Raw genomic sequence first — 16907 nt, 5'->3', positions numbered from 1 at the left:
ATGGCCGGACCTGCCCCCGCACCTGCTCACTGTGAGTACCTCCCAGAGGAGTTTGCATGGTCCTCCTGTGCCTCCATAGGCTCTCCTCTACTCTTCACTTTTGGTGGTCTGCTTTTTTGTTTCTAATGTACCACCGTGTTAATTTCTCCTTCTCTCCTTGCCGACCCCTGTACAGTCTCTCCTCGGGGCCTGTGTGTGAGGACAGACCAGCAGCTGCCACTGCCCAGTTACCCTGATTAAACACGGTGATCAATGAACCTGAGAGAGGGTGAGAAAGAGAAGAGTGAGGGAGAGAAAGAGAGAGACTAAGAGAGGAGGAGAAAGAGGAGAGTGAGGCAAAGGAGGAGAGAAAGAGGGGGAAGAGGAAGACAGAGTGAGAGGGGGAGAAAGAGGAGAGTGAGGGAGAGAAAGAGAGATACTAAGAGAGGAGGATAAAGAGGAGAGTGAGGCAAAGGGGGAGAGAAAGAGGGGGAAGAGGAAGACAGAGTGAGAGGGGGAGAAAGAGGAGAGTGAGGGAGAGAAAGTGAGAGAGAGGGACTGAGAGAGGAGGAGAGTGAGGCAGAGAGGGAGAGAAAGACACAGTGAGAGGGTGGAGAGACAGAGAGGAGAGGGAGGGAGAGAACGAGAGAGATACTAGGAGAGGAGGAGAACGAGGAGAGTGAGGCCAAGGGGCAGAGAAAGAGGGAGAAGAGAAAGACAGAGAAAGAGAGAAAGTGAGAGAGAAGGACTAAGAGGAGGAGAGTGAGGCAGAGAGGGAGAGATAGGGGAGTAAGAGAACGACAGAGTGAGAGGGTGGAGAGACAGAAAGAGGAGAGGGAGGGAAGAGGTGGAGAAAGAGGAGGAAGAGCAAGACAGTGAGAGGGTGGAGAGACAAAGAGGAGGAGAAAGAGGAGAGTGGAGCAAAGGGGCAGAGAAAGAGGGGGAAGAGAAAGAGAGTGGGTGGGGGAGAGAGAGGAGGAGAATGAGGGAGAGAAAGAGAGCGAGAGGGACTAAGAGAGGAGGAGAGTGAGGCAAAGGGGAAGAGAAAGACAGAGTGAGAGAAAGACCGAGTGTGAGGAGGAGGAAAGAGAGAGGAAGAGAAAAAGGAAAGAGAGAGGAGAGACTGGAGGGAGTGGGAGAGAAAGAGGAGAAAGGGGAAGAGAAAGAGTGGAGGGAGAGAGACAGAGAGAGAGAAAACACAAGAGAAAGAGGAGAGAGTGGAAAAAGAGAGACATCATTCTTTTAAACTCTTAAAATATATATTTTTTAAACTATACAAGCCAAGTGTTTAAAGTCATTATTTTTAAAATGACAGCTAACTTTTGGCCTTTTTCCTTTCAGCACCATGGACAGCTCTCGTTCTGACAAAATGCAGAAACACCATGTCTAAAAAGTAAAGTAGAAAATATGTTGGACTTCTCAAGCTTTTCCCACCACCAGCTTAATATTCACAAAGCGTCTGAGAATTATTTCACGATAAATCGGAAGGTTATGAAATACACTTTTTGTAAATTCATGGCCATGAGGACGCCGGCCTTGGAGAACAGCTAAATAGAAATGAGTTCGTTGTATATGTATCGTTCCATTCCACATTTGTTGCTGCATAGAATTACATTATAAAAGTGATCATTAAAAACACTTATTTCAGCAACTTGCTAATCTGTAAACTGGCAGGAGAAGTCTGTGTTTTTTTTGTTCTTTTTCTTGGAAAGCAGACAGCCATTGTGGGATTGTTTCTGCAGGATTGGAGTTGGATTCCATCATTGTTACAGACAACAATGACATCCCCCTCCAAATCGACTGCCTTCACCTGCCTGTGGGGGTTTTGGACGGCCCCGGCACAATGGGCCGTGGAGGTAGATGTGCAGAGTAGGCAAATAATAATCTAAGGAATAAGGAATGTATGCTGCTATGTTGTGTTTGAGCGTTTCAGCACCACGGACAGCGCACGGTGAGTTGTGGGAAAGAGAGTTAGCAGGAGGACAGTATCAACACATATTGTTTCTGATGTATATTATTTCCTCCAAGTGTTTTGCTACTGTTATTTGTTTATTCAAGCATCTATATATTTTATGTTATTTTGTCTTTAAGACCTTACGTTTTTGTTTGTTGGTCGATATAATCTACACAGCAAATGTTCCAGTGTTTATTTGACACTGGTGTGTATATGCTTACAACCTACCGCTGTTACCATGAATTGACTCTCTTCAGAGTTACCTATCAGGTTAGACACCATGAGTGACAGTAACATGACACTGCAGTCTGTCTGTGAGGAAGCTGGCCTCGAGTGGTCGAAATGGGCAGACTTAAAGGGATATTTTAGGATTTATGACATAGGGCCTCATTTCCTAGTTATCCAGAGTGTTGCTGATTTCTGGAGTTACTTTCTTTTGTAATTCATGCAGGTCTTATATTTGAGGAGTTTCGTGGCGCTAGGCTAGTGCAAGGCTAGGACATTTCTACGGTATCAGCTAGCCTGCATTAAAAACAGTCTGACCCGCTCCACAGAGCACCAGAGGCAAATCACTTTCAACGCCAGACTAACCACATAAATGTCTGTCGAGCTTTATGCTGATCAGCCCAGGCTTTCAGATCAGAGGAATTATACGCTTCAGTAAACTTATGAAAACACGGACGCAAAGAAGAACGCGCTGGATTTACATGTTTTAAAGGAGATTTTATCATGACATGAGGCTGGACAGACACGTAATACACACTCAAACCACACATGTTCAGTGAACAATGTATACATACACACACACACACTCTCTCTCTCTCTCTCTCTTGTACTGATATCTTAGTGAGGACACTCATAGACATAATGTATTACCCAGACCGTAACCCTGAACCCTAAGCCCCTAACCCTGACCTTAATCCTAGCCCTAATCCTGATCCGAGTCTAACCCTAAACCTAAAACCACATCTTGACCCTCAAAAAGTCACTGAGGACCACCCAAAATGTCCTCACTTTCCAAAAATGTCCTCACTCTGTTGGTCTACAACTAGTTGATGTCCTCACCTTGTGGGTCTGTACAAGTACACACACACACACACACACACACACACACACGCGCGCACACACACATACTTGTACTGCTATCTTACTGAGGACACTCAGACATATTGCCCAGACCCTAACCCTGAACCCTAAGCCCGTAACCCTAACCTAAATCCTAATATCTAAACCCAATTCTAACCCTAGCCCTAAAACCACATCTTGACCCCCAAACAGTCCTTCAAATAAGTGAGGACCACTCAAAATGTCCTCACTTTCCAAAAATGTCCTTACTCTGTTGGTTAAAAACTCACACTGGTCCTCACAATGTCGTAAGTACAAGAACACACACACACACACACGTTTGTTTTGTTATGTCATATATGTTGTGTATGGTAATATAAGACGCAAAAAAGAAAAACTTTCAGAGCTGCACCAGGCCTCCTTCAATGTCCAACCAGAGCAGATTGTTCAATATTGTAAGGGGGATGTAGCTCAGTGGTAGAGTGTGTGTTATGCATTTATGAGGTCCTGGGTTCAATCCCGAGCATCTTCTCTTTTTGCTTCGCTTCTTGCTCATCGTCACATTCTAAAAGAGTTGCTGTGGCCTTTTCTCCTTTCTTGAGAATTAATTACTATTTCCAATTGTTTTTTCCAAGAAACAGCAGTGGTCCTTTATGATCACCAGAGTTTCATTAGTTTGTGTGGCTGAAGGAAAAGTAAACTACTTTTGATTTGTAAATGACTAGTTCCTCCTGTGTTGGCAGTGGTGGGATTTCAAATCCACGCCTCCAGAGAGACGTTCGTGTTCATCCAGTGCCTTAGACCACGGGGCCACACCAGGGCTACATACGTTTTAGTCCTTTCAAAAACAGCTTTGAAAACACTGTAATCTAAGGGGCTGTGGCTCAGTGGACTGTGCACAAAAGCTGACTCCCGCTGCCACGCTGGAAACAAACCTGGTGCAGTTTGTCTTATTTTCATACTCGGGACAGCGTCAATTGAGTTCACTAGCTTGTAGCTGCAAAGAATCAATGTTCGAAAACACGACACAGCTGGGCTAAGTCAGAGGAGTTATTATGTCAGATTTGGGGATGTAGCTCAGTGGTAGAGCGCGTGCTTCGCATGTACGAGGTCCTGGGTTCGATCCCCAGCATCTCCACACTTTAGGGAACACTTTCTTGTTTCTTGATTATCACATGTTCTTTACTTCAGGCTTAGGGTTTGAGGGTTTGAGATGCTATTATCATTTAAACATTAAGCATTCCTGATTAAAAATATCGGGACAGTCCACATGTGTTTTGTGGATCTGGAGAAAGCGTTCGACCGCGTCCCTCGTGGTGCCCTGTAGGGGGTGCTCCGGGAGTATGGGGTCCGGGGCCCTCTGCTAAGGGCTGTCCGTTCCCTGTATGACCGCAGCAGGAGCTTGGTTCGCATTGCCGGCAGTAAGTCAGACCTGTTCCCGGTGCGTGTTGGTCTCCGCCAGGGCTGCCCTTTGTCACCGGTTCTGTTCATTAGTTTTATGGACAGAATTTCTAGGCGCAGACAGGGGCCGGAGGGTGTCCGGTTTGGGAGCCTCAGGATCTCATCTCTGCTGTTTGCAGATGATGTTGTTCTGATAGCTTCAACGAACCAGGACCTTCAGCTGCTCTGGGGCGGTTTGCAGCCGAGTGTGTAGCGGCCGGGATGGGGATCAGCACCTCCAAATCTGAGGCCATGGTTCTCCACCGGAAAAAGGTGGCTTCCCCGCTACAGGTCGGTGGGGAGTCCTTACCTCAAGTGGAGGAGTTCAAGTATCTCGGGGTCTTGTTCACGAGTGAGGGACGGATGGAGCGTGAGATCGACAGACGGATCGGTGCGGCGTCAGCAGTGATGCGGTCGCTGTATCGGTCTGTCGTGGTGAAGAGGGAGCTGAGTCGGGGGGCAAAGCTCTCGATTTACCGATCGATCTACATTCCCACTCTCACCTATGGTCATGAGATTTGGGTCATGACCGAAAGGACAGGATCACGAATACAAGCGGCCGAAATGAGTTTCCTTCGCAGGGTGGCTGGGCGCACCCTTCGAGATCGGGTGAGGAGCTCAGTTACCCGGGAGGAGCTCGGAGTAGAGTCGCTGCTCCTTCACGTCGAAAGGAGCCAGCTGAGGTGGCTCGGGCATCTGTTCCGGATGCCTCCTGGTCGCCTCCCGCGGGAGGTATTCCAGGCATGTCCTAGTGGGACAAGGCCTCGTGGAAGGCCCAGGACACGGTGGTGGGACTATGTCTCCGAGCTGGCCTGGTGTCGCCTCGGGGTCCCCCCAGAACAGCTGGAGGAGGTGTGTGTGGATCGGGAAGTCTGGGCATCTCTGCTGAGACTGCTGCCCCCGCGACCCGGCCCCGGATAAAGAGGAAGAAAATGGATGGATGGATGGGTTTATGTAATGGACTCGAAATCCGCTGGGGTGTTGGCTTTTGACTTGCACTCATTTCATTTTGTTTGTTGTATTGATTCTGATATTATTTGCTGACATCAGATTTAAGGGGGATGTAGCTCAGTGGTAGAGCGCGTGCTTCGCATGTACGAGGTCCTGGGTTCAATCCCCAGCATCTCCACTTTTGGAAACATTCTATTTGGCTTTATTTCTTGCTCATTGTCACTTTCCCGATGCTTGGAGCTCCGCTGAGGAGTTTATAGACTTAGTTGGATCACAAAAGTCAGGTTAAAATACTTCCAAAAACACAACTCCACTCTTGACAGCTCCCGAGGTGTTATGGGTACACATCGCCAGAGATGGTCGTTTTAACTAGTTTCATAGTTCTATACAATTATAACCTCGAAAACTAACATTTTATTGTGGGAAAGAGCTGGTTTTAACCTCTTTTGTTGCAATTTTGTTGTTGTGTTTCCGTCACGTTTTTGTCGCTCTTTTTGACTCTTTTTTCATTGTGTTATTGTTGCTTCACCGACACATTTTTGTTGCTCTTTTGTTGCATTTTTCATCCTCATTTTCGTCCTTGTTTTGACGCTTTTTTAAAGAAGCTTTTAGACCTGGAGAAAATGTGCTCACTTCAGGTGGGGGTTCAGAGGTTAATCCTCAGACAGATTCATCAGCTTGTGTGGCTGCAGAAAAGGCCTTCCTCATCACAACATTATTTGGAAGAAGTGTTTCCCCCGCGTTGGCAGCGGTGGGATTTGAACCCGCGCCTCCAGAGAGACTGCCGCCTAAACCTGAGCGGCAACGCTCCCAGGACCTGGCTCTGAGGTGCCCTTGAGCAAGGTTTTGAGCTCATTACCGCAGTTAATCTGGAGGAGCGCGGGGCGAGAGAGCGCGGGGCGAGAGAGAGCGCTGCCGCTGTCTCCACGGAGCCGACTGTGGGCCCTTTCTTCATCTAAGACTCCTCGCCGTCACCAGGAGATTCGGCTCAGGCTGTCAGCAGTTACAGAGGAAATATGTGCTTTAATTGTAATCCCCTAATGGGTTCTACACTGCAGTAAGACGGAAATCCAAATCCAAAGAAGTGCCAATATTGTAGTTACATTTGATCTGTTACAATGCTGATTTATTCACAATTCTATGTTCATGACCGAGTCTTTCATTTGTAGAATAATGCAAAACGGTCCTCCACATTTTTAAAACCCATAATCCAACAATACCACGCTGTGAATGGTGTTTTCTGAAGTGTTCCCACTGGTGCCAGTGGGGGGAGCTCCAGGCAAACGATTCACCCTCCCCAGTAAAATATCAACATTCTAGTATCCAAAAGAATGACTTTTGCAAGCCCCTTAATGCAGGATGTGCCCACTATAGGATATAAAAGTACGTACAAACAGAACCTGGTGAAATCAGTCGCTCGCATGTGTTCCCTTCAGGAGGAGCCACTGCTGGAAAAAGACTCTGCCCTGTTGCTGCTCAGCACTAAGATGAATGAACATTGTTTCCTGATTCTTTGCTTGTGTTCGGTGACACTTGAGGTAAATCTCGACACTTTCCTCACTCCTGCCTCTCCCGGATATGATTTTAATATGTGTGGTTTGAGTGTAGTACCTGTGTATCCCGCCTCATGTCATGATAACGTCCCATTTAAAACATATTTGTAATAAAACAAGATAATCCTTTATTGATCTCACAATGGAGAAATTCACTTGTTACATTTGGCCCTCAACAAGATCACTCAGGGTGTGCAAAATAGACAGGAAATAGTTAAGGGGCAGAAATATAAACTATAGGAAAAATAAAATAAAATATGAATAATCCAGGGCGTTCTTCATTGCGTCCGTGTTTTCACAAGTTTATTGAAGCGTATAATTCTTCTGATCCGAATGCCTGGGCTCAGGAAAGGCATTTCAAACCACAGCTGCTGCTTGTCATAAAGCGTTTCCTCCTCCTTCTAGACGATGTTTCTGTTTCACTTGTGTCATTATGATGCCGTTGAGGTGGTTGTGTTAATCCAAATGCAGATCTTTTTTTCCTGCATGTGTGTTTTGGACTCCGCTTCCTCCACTGCCGCTCTGAACTGCCGACTCGCACAACGTGTCATCCATGCTGCCCTTCAGCACCTGCCGCCACACGCACACATGTACTTGTCTTGTGTGGCCTTTAACACTGACAATACACAGTAATACTCGCACCTGCCGCGGGATCCACCTTTAGGAGAGACTATTTTTTCGTGTGTGGTCAATGTTGAGATTTTAGCTGGCTTTCTGACTCTGTCTTATCCATTCATCCATCCAAAAGTTAGTCTCTAGCCCATTCCGTTATGAGTTATGATTTTTTTTTTTATTAACTAGAATGCTCACTCCAGCCACTAGGGGGCAGCTTAAATAAAAATTAAAGGAAATAATTCCACATGTGTCCAGCAGAGGGCACTGACATAAGAAGCGATCAGGATATTAACAACACAGTTACAGTCCTGTCAGGCTCCTTATTTGAAAAAAAAGTTTTCTCGATCGTATTTTCCCAATCAGAACATATTTTTATTTATGAGCTTTTGTTCGCCCAGGGAAATGGAGACCCCTGCTGTCGCTTCACTTTCCAGAAACTCCGTTTGAAGGAAGTGCAGAGGTGCCTTCAGTGTGATGGTAGAAGTTAAAGGGACTATACAGAGTTTAGAATAAGTAAGTAAGTATTTTCATCCTCCTACATGTTCCAGCCATGTCCTAATGTGTAGAATGAGCTCAGACCTGTTCACCACAACTGCCTCTAAAATCCTGCACTGTCACTCAAAAAGCTGTTAATTCGGGTCTGAAGTGCCGTCATGCAAAAGCTTAATATAGAAGCTGCAGTTATGCATAAGACCTCAGGTGGCAGTAGTGAGTATAAAATGACTAACTTGCATCTAGTCCCTTTAAAGAGTATAAGAAGTTGAACAAGCTAAATAATGATTAAAAAAAAAATACAAAATGTATTGTAATGTACAATAGCCACTCCCGCTTTTGGTGTCTGTTCAAAAGCAGGACCATCTGGAAATTTGCCAATCAAATCTCAGACAGTTTTATATCGATCCAATCAGAGAGCACGTTATCATGACGGGAGGGCGGATTAACCAATGGTGAAATCATTTCTCAAATGGAGTTCGCAAGAAAGTACCTGCGCAGATGCTGATGCTTCAACTTCTCCAAGAGGATGTTCTTCTCGTTTCCGTCTATCGAAGGTTTTTTCGTCCCGTTTCAAATGTGAATCGATTGAAACAGTATTTGTGTTGAAGTCTCCAGCGTTTCAAATCTCAACTGAGTTTCCAATGACTCCTTCTACCCTTGTGTTTTTGTGAGATGGATCTTTCACATTTGTCTCCGCTCTTCAGTCAATGCATCGTAAAGCCTTCCTTAAACATGGAAGTTAGTGGCTTTTCTGTGATAGGTTAATAATCTTGTCAATCACACCCATGAGTGTTCACGCACAAACAATAAAAAAAAAATGTTAATATCTAATTCCCAGACGGATTTATTGAGCTTTAAACCCTAAAAACAACTTTTAACAAGAAGACATTTTTTCAACTAATATTTCAGCAAAATTAAATTGTAAATTTAAACCTGGCTCTATTACTGGCTCTATCCCCAGGAGTGAATTAACATTATTAGCAGAAAAATTAAAGCAAAGTGGTGTGATCGCCAATAGAACGTTTTTAAAAAGCTTTTATCATTCTAGTGACAAATTTAGGTGAAGCGGTTTTGCCCAAAGGCACAAAGACAGACAGAGCTTTGCCAATGAGTCGCTGGCGCCTCAGAAACGTCTCGGTTTGACAAATTGCGAGGTCTCCTTTGCTGATATCGCAGCCGTGTTGTCTTTGGAGACGCGCCGCGGCGGGGGACTGTCTCAAAGAACAATATTCAGTTTCACGCAGCGACAGAAATATATACGTATGTAAATAAGCAGAGCCTTCCCGTCGCTGCTGGGAGAAAATGGATTCGCAAACATTCAATCAGTGGCTTTAGAGAAGACGTGTTCTGCTAAAACGACTTTTTAAAAGCCTTATCATGTTTTTTTGTTGCTTTTTTCATGCCAAGTGCTCATGACAGGTGATTATGTTTTAATGACTTTGATACTTTGGTGTAATTCCAGCGTGGAATTGTTTGTAATGCACCAGTGAAAGAATCATTGCGTAAAGATAAAGTAGAGAATATATTTGAAAGTAATAATATACAACAAAGTGTCGATAAAGTGAATTTAGAGGCAACTTTGTAGTAAAGGCAACCTGAGTACTGAAATGATCCTGATCCTTTTGTTCGAAACCAATAAAATCGAAATAATGGGTAGATCCAGGTGGAAATACACCATCTTTAATGCAAGGAACGAATTAATCACAAATGCTCATGAATAATTTCAGCCAGCAATTAATCAGAGATAATCCATTATTACATTATTCACGAAATTGTCAAACTTACAACGGCACAATATGGATCCTAACCTGAGATCACTTTTCATTTAATCTGAGTGACTTTGATTAAGTCTTAATGATAGACCTCATGTATCTAAGTTATTCCAATGTTCTATTTGATTATAAAAGGTTATATAATTGTCCCTGGACAAGTGAAACGCTTATAATCCCTTTAAGAGGCACATGATAAGCAGTCTATCTGTCTGTACACCTCCCTTTAAGGACAGGTCCTATCTCTACGCCTCCTTTTAAGGACAGTCTCTGCGCCTCCTTTTAAGGACAGTCTCTACGTCTCCTTTTAAGGACAGTCTCTACGCCTCCTTTCAAGGACAGTCTCTACGCCTCCTTTCAAGGACAGTCTCTACGCCTCCTTTCAAGGACAGTCTCTACGCCTCCTTTCAAGGACAGTCTCTACGCCTCCTTTCAAGGACAGTCTCTACGCCTCCTTTCAAGGACAGTCTCTACGCCTCCTTTCAAGGACAGTCTCTACGCCTCCTTTCAAGGACAGTCTCTACGCCTCCTTTTAAGGACAGTCTCTACGCCTCCTTTCAAGGACAGTCTCTACGCCTCCTTTTAAGGACAGTCTCTACGCCTCCTTTTAAGGACAGTCTCTACGCCTCCTTTTAAGGACAGTCTCTACGCCTCCTTTTAAGGACAGTCTCTGCGCCTCCTTTTAAGGACAGTCTCTGCGCCTCCTTTTAAGGACAGTCTCTGCGCCTCCTTTTAAGGACAGTCTCTACGCCTCCTTTTAAGGACAGTCTCTACGCCTCCTTTTAAGGACAGTCTCTACACCTCCTTTTAAGGACAGTCTCTGCGCCTCCTTTCAAGGACAGTCTCTACGCCTCCTTTCAAGGACAGTCTCTACGCCTCCTTTCAAGGACAGTCTCTACGCCTCCTTTCAAGGACAGTCTCTACGCCTCCTTTCAAGGACAGTCTCTACGCCTCCTTTTAAGGACAGTCTCTACGCCTCCTTTCAAGGACAGTCTCTACGCCTCCTTTCAAGGACAGTCTCTACGCCTCCTTTCAAGGACAGTCTCTACGCCTCCTTTTAAGGACAGTCTCTGCGCCTCCTTTTAAGGACAGTCTCTACGCCTCCTTTTAAGGACAGTCTCTACGCCTCCTTTTAAGGACAGTCTCTACACCTCCTTTTAAGGACAGTCTCTGCGCCTCCTTTTAAGGACAGTCTCTGCGCCTCCTTTTAAGGACAGTCTCTACGCCTCCTTTTAAGGACAGTCTCTACGCCTCCTTTTAAGGACAGTCTCTACGCCTCCCTTTAAGGACAGTCTCTGCGCCTTCCTTTAAGGACGCCTCCTTTTATGGACAGTCTCTGCGCCTCCTTTTAAGGACAGTCTCTGCGCCTCCCTTTAAGGACAGTCTCTACACCTCCCTTCAGTGACAGGTCCTGTCTCTGCGCCTCCCTTTAAGGACAGTCTCTGTACCTCCCTTCAAGGATAGTCTCTACACCTCCCTTCAGTGACAGGTCCCGTCTCTGCGCCTCCTTTCAGGAAAGTCTCTGCGCCTCCTTTCACTCCCTGTCTCTGTGGAGCTAATAGCTTTATCAGCAGAGTGCTGCTGTGGATGTCAGGTTTTATCCATAAAGATGATTTGGTTGTTGTTGTGGTGTTTCAGTGACTAATGTCACACTTCCTTCCTTTCCCTCTGAGCTATCGTCTGCCTCTGCAACATGGAGGTTGTGGATCAAACTTTCTCACTTTCCAGTTTGTGGTTTTCTCTGCTGTGTCACCTGAGCAGCCGCCACTCAGCGGAGATCACAAACCCTGCTGTCATACTAAAGGAACGCCTCTCTGGTGCAGGGCACGCAGATGATTTCATTAACTTGTTTCCAGGTGACAACTTAACGTTAAGAGAGCCAATTGACTGCAGACCTGAACACGTGCTAGCATTTAGCATGAGGCCCAGTGAACAGCGACGAGTGTGGCAGCCAATGTAAAGTCAGACGGCGTCGCCGAGCATACTGAGCCGGCACATTAGCCGAATGTGTTGACACATTTGAATGCATCGCGCCGCGCTGATGCTAATTACTGCTAAATGTTTCCATACAGCTCACAGGGCACAACCTCGTCTGGGAGACTGAGTGACATTTATTTACACGTTTGAGCACTTTGGCATTCGCAGCAGAGCCCACGTACAGTCTTTTGCAGATATTTAAGATGCAAATTTAATCAGTGTCAGTGAGTATAGCGTTATGGATAATTACACATAAGCTGCCAGTGATATTCAGTGTAAACTTATTGGGATTTCACACTGGGAATGAAGGGCCTTGGTTGCCAAATTAATATGTGTTTTATATATATATATATATATATATATATATATATATATATATATATATATATATATATATATATATATATATATGTTGTTATTTCTGTAATATCAGCAGCACATTCAAGATCATGTCATGTGACCTCCCTTTATTCTGATTATCTGATTGGGAGCTCAAACCCTTTGTTGCCATTATGTCTTTATATGTGCATATATGACCCACGTATATGTAGTTGTTCAAATGTATGACAGTGGTGCAGAGGGAAATGATTACAAAACAGTTGCCAATAATAGAAAGTAGTTTCCAAATTGTGTTCTGTCGGCTGTGTTCAGTGGCGGCTGGTCAATGTTTCTAAAAAATAAAATCATCATAATCATCCATCAGTAATAAAAAATAATACGCTATATTTAGCAGAAAAGCCTTTCAGAGATTTATTTAGAAAGGGTTTTTACACCGAATTCATAAATGCATTGTCTCTCTCTGGTCTGATATAAGTAAATTCATTTTCGACACTCCCACTTTGATTAGCATTAATATTTGCTACTGTGTACTTGACTGTAAACAATATGCACGTAGCTTGTTGCGGGTAGCAGCACTGATCTACGAAACCCAGGGGAGGAACAATAACTAATTTGAGAGATGGGAGAAGCTTTGTGTTGAGAGGAGGTGAAAGGATTTTGACAATACATTTGTTTTTCTCGGGACAGTGCTTTTTCCCCAATCAAATACTGCTGTGGTATGAACGCATGAAGCCTGTTGATGACCGAATGTGCAGACTTGTTTCAGAAACAATTTCAAAGCAATGATCAGAGGATGAGGAGAAAGGCCTTTGTAGGGAAGAACTCTTCCACAGAGTTTTCTGTTTTTAAATGTCTTAATGGTCTTGGTCCTTTCTATCTTTCAGAGCTGTTTTTACCTAAGCACCATCTCAGCGCTCCTCCGGCAGGCCTCTCCTTGTTAGTTATTCCAAAGACTCATGGAGAGGCGTCTTTCCAGTATTACGGACCTCGCCTCTGGAACAGCCTGTTGGGTGAGTTCAGGGTCGCAGACAAAGCTCAGGTTTATAAGATTCTTCTTAGGCCAATTGATTTATCTAAGCACCTTGTAATTATCTAAGTTTTTTACCAGTATTTCAACTCAGTCTCTTATTTCATTGAACCTATTGGTTGATTTTAATTGTGATTCTTACCTTTTATTATAATCATTTTTAGGCTCTCCCAGTGTTTGAGTTGGAGCCCTCTGCCTCGGGAGCAGTGGTCGGCTGTGACTGCCTGGGTGCTGTGGGTGTCTTGGATGGAGGCGTGATGACTCTACCCCGCCCTTCTCTGGGTGCGCCGTGTTGGTTCCCCATGGCTGCAGTTGAAGTGCTGCTCCTGATGCAGTCGCCTCCTTGGATGGTGGTTCTTCATCTGGTTCACCTGTGCTCAGCCTCATGTGCATGATGTCCATTATTTCTTTGTGGGTGTGTGTGAGTGTACTCGTGTGTGATTGGTTTGTCTCTAAGGAGGTGGATGGGGTGAGTTTGAATGCAAATGTGTTTGTTTAGTGGGAGGAGGTAGGTATGAGGGAATGTTTTTTAAATCTGTAAAGCACTGTATGTATTAGGGATGCGCGGGTCGAACTGAAACCCGCGGTCAACCTGCGGTTGGGTCGGGTACCTCAAAATTATGGCAAACTTCAGGTGCGGGTGGGTTGAGTTACAAAGCGCACTTTTTTGGTTTTGTCCTTATATTGTTGGCTTACTACATACAGTGCATTCTTATCCATAAATGCCACAAAAGTCAACTGTGTTTAGTTGAATGTTTAGTTTTATGGGGTAAATGTATCATTAGCATGTTATGTTTACATGTCACCTGGACGATCGCTTCTGTATGATTTTGATCACCTCTACAAAAGCGTCACAATAGCCGTGCCCAAGCACATAATGACACGCACATGTGATAAAAGTAATGCATCAACAAGAAGCAAGGTAGAACTAAAATCAAAGACACAGCATCTTACTAACCTGAGGAGGGCAACTTCTTAGCGTCAGGTAAAGCTGCTCCACTTTAGTCCAAACTCCGTTTACTTGACAGAAAGACTCGTCCATGACGTGGTGGAAGTAAAGCCTCATGATAGTTTCTGCTCCTTGTTTCCTGATAAGTCCATTCGCGATTTCAAAGGTTCCTCAGCGGTGCCGTAAGTAGCAAAACAAAGCATCAAGTGTTAATTCTCCTGTAAACTCGGCGTCACGTGACGCGCTCCCGTTTGAGTGATATCCAGCTGCAGCGTGACTCATGCAGCAGTTTTTTTAATGTGCTCGGGTCGGGTCGGCAAACTGAGAGGCTTTTTTCCGGGTCGGGTGGGTCGGGTTTAAATTACAGCGGGTCGGGTTGGTGCGGGTCAGAAAAAAAGCCGAACCGCGCATCTCTAGTACGTATGTATGTATGAAAAGGATGGATGGAAAAGCTCTGTTCACAATGAGGACATTTCTTCCTATTGAGCATATAATCTGTTTCAAAAGCTTCATACGACCTGTCAACCTTCATCCCAATCTCCAATACTTAACCTAAATTACTTTACCTTTTTACCCTGAGACTGACTAAAACTAGACTAAAACTGTTTTGAGTAAAAAAAAAGCTCTTACTATTCAGACTAAAATGTGACTAAGACCAAAAGGCTGGATTGGTCAATTTTACGGAATTACGAAAACTAATCTTGGGTGGAATGAATCCAAGTTTCCTGAGTTTGGGTCAGTGAACCAAGGTGACCAAAGAACAATGAAAACCACGGCAATATATAACGGAAGAAGAAATGTGGGGCCGGATTCCTCCGCCCCAATCCGCGTCCCTTAAAGTGTTATCAGTGAAAGCAGGCGCTGTTCCGGGCCGCCCCTGCTCTGATAATCCTGCTGCTATTGATTAGAAACAAGCCGCGGCTAACCAGTCTGATCCCTATCTGCAAACACCATTACAATGACGATCATTAGGGCCTTGGTTTGGAAGGTGCGCCCCCGGGCTGTCTGAGGTGGCGGCATTTTGTTAAATCCAAACAGCACTTGGTTTTAAAGACCGAAGGGAGCACGCTGACAAGAAATAAATTGGCCAGTTTGAAACATAAAAGGCCAACCACATTCAGGGGACTAGTTTTTGGAAACGTGAGTCTCATCCATATAGAGCTCTCACAGGATTATTGCTGCACTTTGCCTAAGAGGAGCATCAACTTTGCCTCTAAGCCCAGTTGTTTTGAGGAACCATCCGGGTTGGCTGGTTGGAGCGAGACACTGCAGGTGAGCAGAAAAAATAATAATAACTTGAACTTTTGCTGTAGATTGTTGACATAAATATGAGGAAAACGTGTATTTTATCTTTTCATATACATTTAGAGTTGTCTTAAAGGAACAGGCCACCGTTTTTACAGACTGAGATATGTTCTTGTCTGAGCTTAGACAAGTTGATGCGTACATGTCTTGTCTTTGTGCGTGCACTAAGTCACTTAAAACGACCAAAGATGTTGTTAGCATTTGGCCTCTCCCAATGTGTTCCTGTGCTCCAAACGGGGGTGAAGTTAGAAATGACCAAGCTCTTCCACAGGCACAAAGACCAGACAGGTACACATCAACTCGTCTAAGCTCAGGTAAGAATATATCACATACACAACTATTCTGTGATCTGTGTAACCAGAGGTGTGTAGTACATTTACTCAAGTACATGTACATAAGCAACTTTTTGAAAAAACTGCACTTTTTAAAGTAGTTTTTTTTAGGTGCTTTTTACTTGTACTTGAGTAATAGTTGAGTATCTGTACTCTTCAGCACCATGGACAGCGTCACTTTGGTTCAATAGGACCAGAGGTGGGGAGTACTTATTTACTCATTTATACACACAGTACTTTTGAAAGCTTTTTTACTCTTTACAATGATTTCTTTTTACATGTTTTTGTGGAAGTTTCTTTGGAAACATTAGAATTTTCACATTATTTAATGTTTCGTTTCTCATCATTTATGTCACGACTGAAACATCAACCAGACTTTTACACTGACACTGTTACTCAGTTATTCACAGTATTCATTAACATTAGTAACATTTTATCCAAGCACTTTTCTTACTATTACTTGTTTGTTTTTATTGGCTTTATCCAAATATAAAAGCTTCAATTACACAATAAAAGAGCAAAAAACTTGCGTTTTGAGTTTCGTGTGCTTTGTCCACTTGGAGCTTCCGTTGTTCAATTATGCTCCTAGCAGTCCCATAAATGTCAACTTCTCAGTGTTTCAACCTGTACTTTTAATTTTGGCTCTAAAAAAATATCTGTCTGTAAGTATCCGAATTATAGCAATCTTAGCTTCTATTAGCCACCAAATTTAGTCATTTTAACATGTTTCCAAATCATAATTTTTAAGAATATATTATGCGCTAATTCCGTTAGCATCCCTATGGCATTTCCCATGTAAATTAGCATCATGCTAAACGCTCGCTAATGAGATCGTTTTTTGAGGTTTAGTTATCTCTAAGCTACTTATTTTATATTTATGTTGTTTGTTTGCCCTGAGTAAGATTGTAATATGCTTTCTTTGTGTTTCTGTATGTTACAGTTTTACAGTCCTTCAGTAAAACACACCGAAACAGAAAGACGCGTCCTGGTCCTTTTTTGGAGACTGTTAGCTATCTCCTAAAGTCGCTGTGTGCAGACTTTAGGAGAGTCTGTGTCAAGTTTTTATTTGCTACATGAGCTTTGCTGCAATTTCCTGCCAAAATAGCTTTTTCTTGCCCCTGCCCAGCCTGACTCTGGAGTTCAGTTCCGCTAGATTG

Source organism: Gobius niger (assembly GCF_951799975.1).
Source record: "Gobius niger genome assembly, chromosome: 5".
Taxonomy (NCBI): domain Eukaryota; kingdom Metazoa; phylum Chordata; class Actinopteri; order Gobiiformes; family Gobiidae; genus Gobius; species Gobius niger.
Note: the sequence above shows the minus strand (reverse complement) of the source record.